Raw genomic sequence first — 10,951 nt, forward strand, 5'->3', positions numbered from 1 at the left:
AAAGGCACCAATCACAGGCCACGACCATGAAGCCGGGCCATCACACAGACGAACCCCATCTATCACTATGAGTACAAGTCCGCAGGAAGCTTGGAGGATTTATATAGAGCCATCGAGGCGATCTATCTCGCTAAGTTCGTCACCATCCTATCACCATTCTTTCGTGCCCCAATCTGAAAACGAGCCCCACGACTCACATCCTTCTTTCATCCCTCTCCAACGATCCAACTCTCACCATTCCTTCAATGACCCAACACCCTACTTTTAGAGCCGGTTCAATCCGGCAAACCTCATTGAAGAACCAGTGGGTTTTAACCCATTGGGACCTGAAGACCACTTCTCTGGCGACCATGCGATAGACATGGATGAAGATACTGATCCCGCCGAGCCTCCAACCGGGACCCCTACTCACCCCATCGAGATCTCAAATGGGTCATCTTTCCATGGATCACTTTACCGTGGTCCAGATAGCTACCAGGCGAGATTTGCCCAATATGATTGGGTGTTTACCCTTTCTTACCATTCATCGCCTCATCAGCAGCAGAAGTAGCAGGATCCCTCTGAGGATTCTCGTTTTGTTGCGGTCACTCCACCGCCACCACCACCAGTTCAGCAGCCGCCTCCGGAGCCACCGAGGCGAAGAAGATCAAACGCACGGATGTCTATGCAAGGAGGAGTGCGTCTCAGCACCCCTCAACCTTCGAGTGGCAGTCACTACCCGCCACTCCATGAAGACCCGCAGATGGGTGGGCCTTCAAACCCCGTCTCGGAGGTAGACTCCGCGCCTGTCATGCCACCACCGTTGGGTTTTGATAACCCAATTCCTGCATACGCCGTTTCAGCGGCGTACAACCCATTTGAGCAGCCGGCCCATACCAACTACAATTATGATGAGGTTGACCCATACCAGGCAGCATGGGACTACAATGCTCTCCACCCTGAGGGAACTTATGGAGCTCCCTAAGGAGTTGGATACCCAGCTTATAGGTACCAACACCCGCCACCTCCTCAACCTCCACATCAGCAGCCGCAATTGATACCACCAGAGCAACAACAGGAGGTTCTCCAAAGGTTGAGCCATGTAGAGCGGGAGGTCCAAGAAGAGCATAGGAACCACCGCGGTTTTCTTAAAGGTCTGGCGAGTTTAATCAAAGGGAAGACCAAGAAAAGGGATTTTTGAAGATTCCTTATTTATTTAGTTGTATTGTAATTTACTTGCTTTAAATCGAGTCCCTGCGTGGACATCTGTTTCTGTATTCAGTCCCTGCGAGCACTTGTCTTTTTTAGTTTAGCCCCTGCGTGGGTATGTGTAACACCCCAAAACTCGAATTATTAAATTCGTTAGTAGGTTACCTTGTGTAATTAGATGAAGTACAATAACTAAGTTATTAGGCCTAGTTAAGTGTCTAATAAATAAATAAAAGAATGAGGTTTGTGGCAATTAAGATGATATGTTAAACTTGAGGGACTAAGGGTGCCAAGATGGAAACTCAAGTTATTAAAACCAAATATCACACACACACAAGGTGTGTGTGCGTGGTGGGATCGTCCAGGAGAAAGAGCAGAGGGGTGTGAACCCTAGCTCTCAAGAACAACAACACAAATTCAGCCCAATCAAAGCCAAAATCGAATGGAAAACCTTGCATGGATGAAGATTTCTCATAATCTAACCCTAACAAACATATGGTAAGTTGTAATTTTGAGTTTGATGATTTTTGTATGAAGTGGCTTAGGATCAATCCACAAAATTTACTGAAATTAAGCATGAATATATGTTAGAATTATCATTTGGAATGTGAATTATACAAGATTTGATGTTAATTGAGATTTGGAGATGAAACCCACTTGGGTTAGTAGAAATGGCGACATGGGTATGTCACCAATGTCCAACCTTTGTTTGATTCTTGATATGATATGTTGCATGTGACCAAATTGTTAGTTATATTGAACATGGTATGAAATTGAATTGTTATTGGTAGTTTGGATGATTGAAAACAAGAACTAGGAAGAAAAGAATGAAGGTTACTTGTACATTATGTTTAGAAACTTGTATGCATGCCAAGTGTTCGATGAAATGACTAGGTGAATTTAGAAGGTGAAATAGTATGCAAGAAAGTGGTAATTAGTTATGGAATGTGATAAAGGGGTGTTTGATAGTAAATTAACATGAGAATTGAGTTTAGATATAGTTCATTGCTAAGTATGGATTATGGTGCAATTGTAGAATTAATGAGGTTTCTAGTATGGTGTGTACATGTAAACAAGTGATCATGCGATTAAATGAGTATCTCACCATGAGTGTACCACATGTTATTGATATGATTAATGGAAGTCGAATGTGAATTGTGAATTAATATGGTTGTTCTCTTGTATAATTTCATATGCTAACAAGAACGTTGTGTAATGAAACGAATGTATGTGTGAGTAAATATGTATGCGTGTATGATTATGTGATTATGTGGTTGTAAGTACATTTGCATCATAAGTAGGAAATGTATATAGTGTCATATGTATAGCCTAATATGATGTAGCGAATATATGAAGTTAAGTCGGAAGTTTATACATTAAACCGTTGACTTTTGGAAGTCAACTGCACATAAGGGACATAGCTAGATTTTTGACACAATTATAAGATCTTGGAACGTCATATGGTATGTGGTAAATTAATATGCGTTTGATGCGTTAACATGATGGATTGTATAAGTTTGAAAAGATATGATTTGGGCGTATGCCTTATGTTTGTTAGACTTGACTATGAAAGCTAATTGCGAGTTATGCATTCGACATGATCATTTATATGTAAAATCATGTATACTTACAAGGATGTGATTGCAGTGACACGAAAGCATTAGGGATCATGTGGAAATGGACTCAAGCAAGAAAGACAAACGGGTCAAGAGGAGACAAGGAAGCGGATGCGAAAACGGACGCTCAAGGTAAGTGAATCCCAAACTTACCCTTTTGACTTAATATGTTTTGTTACTTGGTAAATTATCTAGAGTTATGTAAGAAAGTATGAAGTAAAGGTAGTGATAGGGTAAGTCTAATGGAAAGTAGCCGAATGTGGTTTGGTAAGTTGGGAAGTGCCTGATATAGATCAAGCGGGTCGAACATATATGCATGAATCGTGTAATGATAATGTAATTTATAAAGTTTAAGGACCCCAAGGTATGAATTTTTAGTTAATTAGGTAGGGAAATGTTTTATGAACAATTTGAAACAAGTTTCAAGTGAAACGGATGCAAAACGATCAAGTTATGCGAATTTTAGTATTAAAATAGGGGGCTGATCTAGGCATCGCCGTAGCTTACGGTGCCCACCGTAAGCTACGGTGGGTGCTGGGCCCTTCCTTCTGCCGTAAGACAGTAAAATGCCACCGTAAGGGTTTTGGGGCCACCGTAAGCTACGGTAGCCACCGTAGCTTACGGTGGAGGTCAGGTGCAAAATGTAAGTTATGCATTTCTTTGTTTTCCTTTAATTTCGGGCCTCGTGAATTCATCCCAAGCCCCGATAAGCTTCTATAATGCACCTCACCCTACCAAATGGCTTGATAAGCTACGCTTAAGTATGGAACTCATCTTTAAGATCCGAAATGTACCCGAAAGTCACCTAAAAAGCGTTTAGGAAGCGTGAGTAAGAATGGAAAGGGTAAGCGTGTGTGCAGGAAACGAATTAAGTATGTGGGTCAGTATGTATAGATTTAACTTCTTCTCAATACGCTTAAGCTAATAAGTAATCATGAATATGAGGTAGTATGTATGTATGAAGGTATTTATGTAATTATGTAAGTACATGTACGTGTGAGCGAAGGTATGCACATGTGTAGTTATGATCCGTTTTATGAATGTATGTTTGTATGTAGTTATGTATGTATGAATGTATGTATGTATGTATGTGTGTATGTATGTATGTATGTATGTGAAAAGGTATGTTTGTATGTAGTTAAGTATGCATGTTTTTATGGTTGTATGTAGTTATGTATGCACGTATGTATGCAGGAAGGTATGTCTGTATGTAGTTATGTATGTATGTAGGCATTGATGTGGGTAGGAATGTATGTACACAGTCATGTATGTAATGTATGCGTAGTTTCAATACATTTAAGTATTGACGTTATTAACAGTGTGCCTCGAGAATGAAACATAGTGCAGGTACTATATCGAAGTTCGTCAAGGATTAGACGCCCGGATGGTATGACTAGATCTAGAAAGAAAACGGGACGAAGAGTATATGTGGATAGAACGTAGCGAGACTACATGATTAAGAATCTTGTTTGTATATGATGTATACTAATGCTGTGAATGTATGTGGTGGGTGCAGGTTGTACGAATGACAAATTATCATCATGAGGTGTAGCGATCAGGGTCCGAGTTACAAGATAGATTGTACGGGGATCCTGGAGTATGTAAAATGATAGACATAAGTTAGACTTTCATTTTGTAAATGAGTACGAAGGATGTGTATATTGTAAAAAGGTTATTTTATATTGAAGTTTCAAGTAGGATAAAACGTTTTTAATGAAAGAAATTTTGTGGTACGTAATTCCGCTGCGTCTTTTCATTTAAAGCGTGTTAGGGTGTTATAGTATGTTATTTCTGTTTAGCCCCTACATGGGCAAGTTATTTCTCTTAAGTCCTGTTTAGGGCAAACATGTACTTTTTAAATTTTGTAGTGGAATGGTTTAACTTAAAATTTCATTTTTGTCAAGTATATGCATAAACATAAATTATGAAATAAATAAAAATTATCATTCCTTTTATAAGATCTGCCATTATAATAAAATGCCAAAACCTAAAAAGGACAAGACCTAGCCCGTGTGTCATTTTAAGACAGGGCCAAGATGGTAGTTCCTCAATTAGATAAAGATCCTTGTTAACATCTCAATTTAGGATTGCTCTCCGTTAATATTAAAAGGAATCTTAGAGGTATAACCTAGCCTATATGTCATTTTAGACATGGCCAAGATGGCAAAACCTATTTAAAAGATTCAGATCCTTGTTAACATCTGAAAACATGTTAACACTCATGGAAAAATGTGATTCGATAAAATCACATAAGTCATTCTTAAATTGGGTTATTCCAATTCCCCTCTTATTTACATAATCATCCATTAGTGATGAAGTGCCTACGGGCCATAATTAATGTCCCTTGAGACTAAAGACAATGATAGTCTATGACTCCCTGTCAAGAAAAGGTAATGAACTTTGATTCAAGCCTTAATGCCTCGATTCTATAAAATCCTTGCTTATAAATTAAATCTGTCCCTGTGACTTGGCCTTTTGTGCTATTATTTAATTATGAATAAGGATTATTATGATAAAGATCCTGAACAAATATATTTAACAAATTAACCAATATGGTTATTGATACCATGGTTAATAAATCATCTAGAATGATAAAACTGTTATAGACCTCTGAATAAACTAAAATCATTATTTTATGTAGCAATCAAGCTACATGCCTGGGTCAGACGAAGTCAACAGTCACCCCATAGAAAATCATGACACTTCCAGAGTCAATGTAGCAGGAGCAGAGTTGCATGCATTAATAGATAATGCCATTACACGAGCTTTGGACAGATAGTACAATGAATCTAGTGGTACCCATGTCAGGACTCAGTCTGTACCACACTCAAAACCACCCTCAAGAACTCATACTGCTCACAAGAGTGATTCTCATCACTCATCAAACCAGAGGAGTGTTCCATCTAAGAGAATTGTACTAAATCAAGAACCACGTGATAAGGGATGCACCTATGAATATTTTGTCTCCTGCAAACCCAGGGATTTCACTGGGGAAAAAGGAGCTATTGACTACATGACATGGTTGGATGAAATGGATACCGTGGTTGATATCAGCGGTTGTGCTGATAGGGATGTGGTGAAGTATGTATCCCAGTCATTCAAAGGAGAGGCACTAGCATGGTGGAAGTCTCTCATCCAAGCTGCTGGAAAGATCCCACTATACAATCTGACCTGGGATTAGTTTGTTGCTCTTATTAAGGAGAATTACTGCCCTCAACATGAGGTTCAGAGGATTGAGTCCGACTTCTTATCTTTGGTAATGAAAAATTTAGACTGTCAAGCTTACCTCACCAGCTTTAATACCTTGTCCCGATTGGTTCTGTATTTGGTAACACCAGAACCCAAGAGAATTGCTTGTTTCATTGGGGGTTTAGCCCCAGAAATCAAGGCCGGTGTCAAGGCATCTAGACCTGCTACTTTTAGGGTTGCAGCTGATCTATCTTTGTCTCTTACTTTGGATGCGGTCAGGCTGAGATCGCTTAAGAACTCAGAAGAAAGTAAGAGAAAACGTGAGGACGATAACTCATGACGATCTAAGAAGAAGCATAAGGGTAACACTGACTACAAGAAGAAGTCTGGGTCCAACAAAGGTAGTCAGCAAACATATGAGAAGCCAAAGTGCAAGACTTGCCGGAAACGTCACTTTGGAAAATGCAGGTTTGAATCCAAGTCTCAGTCAGGACCGTCTGCATGTGGGTTATGCAAGTCCAAGGAGCACAAGACAGTAGACTGCAAGAAAATAAAGGATGCGACGTGCTATAACTGCAACGAAAAAGGGCACATCAAGACCAACTGCCCTAAATATGCCAAAAAGCCTGAAGAAGCCAAAAAGACCAATGCAAGGGTCTTTCGAATGGATGCACGAGAAGCTGTTCAGGACAATAATGTGATAACAGGTACCTTCCTTATAAATGATGTTTATGCAAGGGTGTTATTTGATTCAGGTGCGGATAAGTCATTTGTAGATAATAAGTTTTGTAAGTTGCTGAATTTACCTGTTAAAACCCTAAGCGTGAAATATGAGGTAGAATTGGCCGATGGTACCTCAGAGACAGCCTCAACTGTGTTAGATGGATGTTTTATATCCATTAGGAACCATTCCTTTCCGTTATCCTTGCTTCCTTTGAAGTTAGCTGGTTTCGACATGGTTATAGGCATGGATTGGTTGTCTCATAACCAAGCCCAGATCGTTTGCAATAAGAAGCAAGTGGCGATCAAGACTCCGTCTGGTGAGCCACTTACCATACAGGGAGACACTTAGTATGGGTTGCCTGAGCAAGCGTCAATGCTCAAGGCCTCTAGATGTTTGAAGAAGGGTTGTGTCATTTATATGGCACAGGTAACGATCGATGAACAGAAGCCCAAGATGGAAGATATCCTTGTCATTTCTGAATACCCAGAAGTTTCCCCTGAATAGCTACCTGGTTTACCACCAGATAGGCAAGTAGAATTCAGAATTGACATCATCCCTAGAGCAGCGCCTGTCGCAAGAGCGCCTTACAGGTTGGCACCAACAGAAATGAAAGAGCTGAGAATCCAACTAGATGATTTGTTAGCCAAAGGTTTTATTAGACCTAGTTTGTCTCCTTGGGGAGCACCAATCATGTTTGTAAAGAAAAAGGATGGGTCAATGCGATTATACATCAATTATCGCGAGCTCAACAAAGTCACTATCAAGAATAGATATCCATTGCCTAGGATCGACGATCTGTTCGATCAATTACAAGGGGCGAGTTATTTCTCAAAGATTGATTTGAGGTCAGGCTATCATCAACTGAAGGTTAAAGATGAAGATGTACACAAGACTGCATTTAGGACTCGCTATGGTCATTACGAGTTCTTAGTGATGCCTTTTGGGCTCACTAATGCACCTGCAACATTCATGGATCTCATGAACCGCGTCTGCAAGCCCTACTTAGATAAATTTGTCATTGTCTTCATCGATGACATTCTCATTTACTCGAAGAGTCAAGCTGACCATGAGAAACACCTTCGTTGTATTCTTGCACTACTTCAACAAGAGAAGCTCTATGCCATGTTTTCGAAATGTGAATTTTGGCTTCGTGAAGTCTAATTTATTGGACATGTTGTTAGTGAGCATGGTATCCAGGTGGATCCCTCTAAGATTGAAGCTATTATGAATTGGCAAGAGCCAAAGACGCCCACGGAGATTCGCAGCTTTCTAGGATTGGCAGGATACTGTAGGCGATTTATTGAAAACTTCTCAAGAATTGCAGCACCCCTGACTTTATTAACCCACAAGAATAGCAAGTTTAATTGGGGTCCAAAGCAGCAAGAATCTTTTGATATTCTTAAGCAAAAGTTGAGCAATGCTCCTTTATTGACATTGCCTGATGGAATCGAAGAATTTGTGGTATACTGTGACGCATCACACACTGGTATGGGATGTGTGCTTATGCAGAAAGGCAAGGTTATTTCCTATGCTTCTCGACAGTTAAAAGTGCACGAGAAGAATTACACCACCCATGACTTGGAGTTGGGTGCCGTTGTATTTTCACTAAAACTGTGGAGGCATTATTTGTATGGTATCAAGTGTGTGATCTATCCTGATCACAAGAGCCTTCAACATCTGTTCAATCAGAAGGACTTAAACATGAGGCAGCGACGATGGATGGAAACTTTAAATGATTATGACTGTGAAATACGATACCATCCAGGAAAGGCGAATGTAGTCGCTGATGCTTTAAGTAGAAAGGAAAGGGTGAAGCCCCTAAGAATCAATGCCAAGACATTGAATTAAAGAGTAGTTTGAATGAAAGGTTGTTAGCCGCTCAAAGAGAAGCTGTATTAGAAACTAACTATCCTGATGAAAAGTTAGGAGTAACTGCTGAGCAGTTATCTTATGGCAAGGATGGAATCCTGAGATTAAATGGGCGAATATGGGTTCCAATCTATGGAGGACTTCGAGATGTTATCCTCCAATAAGCCCACAGTTCTAAGTATTCTGTTCATCCTGGTGCTGATAAGATGTACCAGGATCTGAAGACAAATTATTGGTGGATAGGCTTGAAGAAGTCTATAGCTACCTATGTAGCCAAATGTTTGACATGCGCGCAAGTTAAAGCTGAACACCAAAAGCCGTCAGGTTTGCTACAACAGCCTGAACTTCCCACCTGGAAGTGGAAATGGTGACAATGGATTTTATCACCAAGTTGCCAAAGACAAAGAAAGGAAATGATACTATTTGGGTTATAGTAGATAGATTGACTAAGTCAGCCCACTTCCTACCTATTAAGGAAACACGCAGCTCAGATAAGTTAGCTCAGCTGTACATGGATGAGATTGTATCTCTCCACGGGGTGCCATTGTCTATCATCTCTGATAGGGATACAAGGTATAGATCGCATTTCTGGAAAAGCTTTCAGCAATCCCTAGGCACCCGACTAAACTTCAACACTGCATACCATCCTCAAACGGATGGTCAAAGCGAGCGAACAATTCAAACCCTGGAAGATATGTTAAGGGCTTGTGTTATTGATCTAGGTGGAAGTTGGGATAATCATCTTCCATTGATCAAATTTTCATACAATAATAGTTATCATTCCAGTATTCAAGCTGCACCATTTGAAGCCTTGTATGGAAGGAAGTGCAGAACGCATGTTTGCTAGGAAGAAGTTAGAGATGTACAACCAACAGGACCTGATATAGTCCTGGAGACGACAGACAAGATTGGGCAAATAAGAGATCGTCTCAAAGCTGCCAGGGATAGGCAGAAAAGCTACGCAGATAAAAGGCGTAAACCTCTAAAGTTCGAGGTAGGTGATAAGGTTCTGCTTAAAGTGTCACCCTGGAAAGGGGTGATGCGATTTGGTAAGAAAGGTAAGTTAAGCCCAAGGTATATAGGACCATTCGAAATCATCGAATGTGTCGGAACAATGACTTATAAGTTAAACTTGCCTGAAGAGCTCAGTGGTATTCATAATGTATTCCACATCTGCAATCTGAAGAAATGTCTAGCTTATGAATCGCTAATCAAACCACATACGGATGTGCACATAGATGATAGCTTAAAATTCATTGAAAACCCTTTGTCGATCGAGGATCGACAGGTCAAGAAGCTTCGAAGTGAGCAGGTACCGATTGTAAAAGTTAAACGGGATGCCCGCAGAGGTCCCGAGTACACGTGGGAGGTAGAGTCCACAATGAAAGAAAAGTACCCTCACTTATTTTAGTAAAACTCGAGGTCAAGATTTCTTTTAAGGGGGTGAGGATGCAACACCTCGTAAATTCATGTCCAATATAATATCAACATGTGTCATGGACTTTAAACGTGTAAAGAATTAATTTAGAGGGCTAAAGTTGACAGACAAGGAATCTACGTGTGAAAAAGGATTCAAAGTGTCAACATTGGATAAATATACCCTTCAATGATCCTATACGATGTTTATACCCTTAAACGAATGAATTATGAATCGTATGAAGCTGTTTGTGGAAGAAAGTGAGAGTTTACAAACCGCAAGGGTTAAAAGTTTCAACATGTTTAATTTATACCTCTGAGTGACCTTTTAGCGAACCCGAAGCTTTGTAACGATTAATTATGCTCACTAGAATAAGTGATAAAAATTTCACAAGGTTTCGATAACGTATGAGAAAGTTATGCTAACATTCGCATATGAGGGGTTAAAAGCGTCAACATTGAAATTTAAGGCTTTTCGGGTGAACATAAAGCAAACCAAGGACTTAACGAAGTTTGGTTATGTCTTGGGGTCCTTAAAAATCAATTTGGAGGGTTAAAAGTGCAAAATAGGAAGTTAAAACCACTTTTAAAAGGACCAGGGGCCAAAATGCAATTGCTGAAACTTGTTTAACCTGAGCCTGGGTCTAATACCGGCCGCGTAAGACCATGCTGGTCCTTTACGCGGGCCGCGTGGATGTCTATAGCGAAGAAAAACAGGACAGGTGCCTGTAAAAGCTGTGTAACCGACTTAGAAGCTTTGTTTTACATACCAGGGGCTGCACCAACAGGTTTTCATGCATAGGGGGCACCTTGTAGGAACGTTTGACGACCTGACGAGTCAATCAGAAGAGCGCTTAGACAGAATCAGAGGCGGAATTCATTGATTCGGTCTTCGTAAAGCTTGATATCACTATTTAACGTCTCCTTTATTGATTATCTGACAAATATA

The sequence above is a fragment of the Helianthus annuus genome, chromosome 4 (genome assembly GCF_002127325.2).
Source record: "Helianthus annuus cultivar XRQ/B chromosome 4, HanXRQr2.0-SUNRISE, whole genome shotgun sequence".
NCBI lineage: Eukaryota > Viridiplantae > Streptophyta > Magnoliopsida > Asterales > Asteraceae > Helianthus > Helianthus annuus.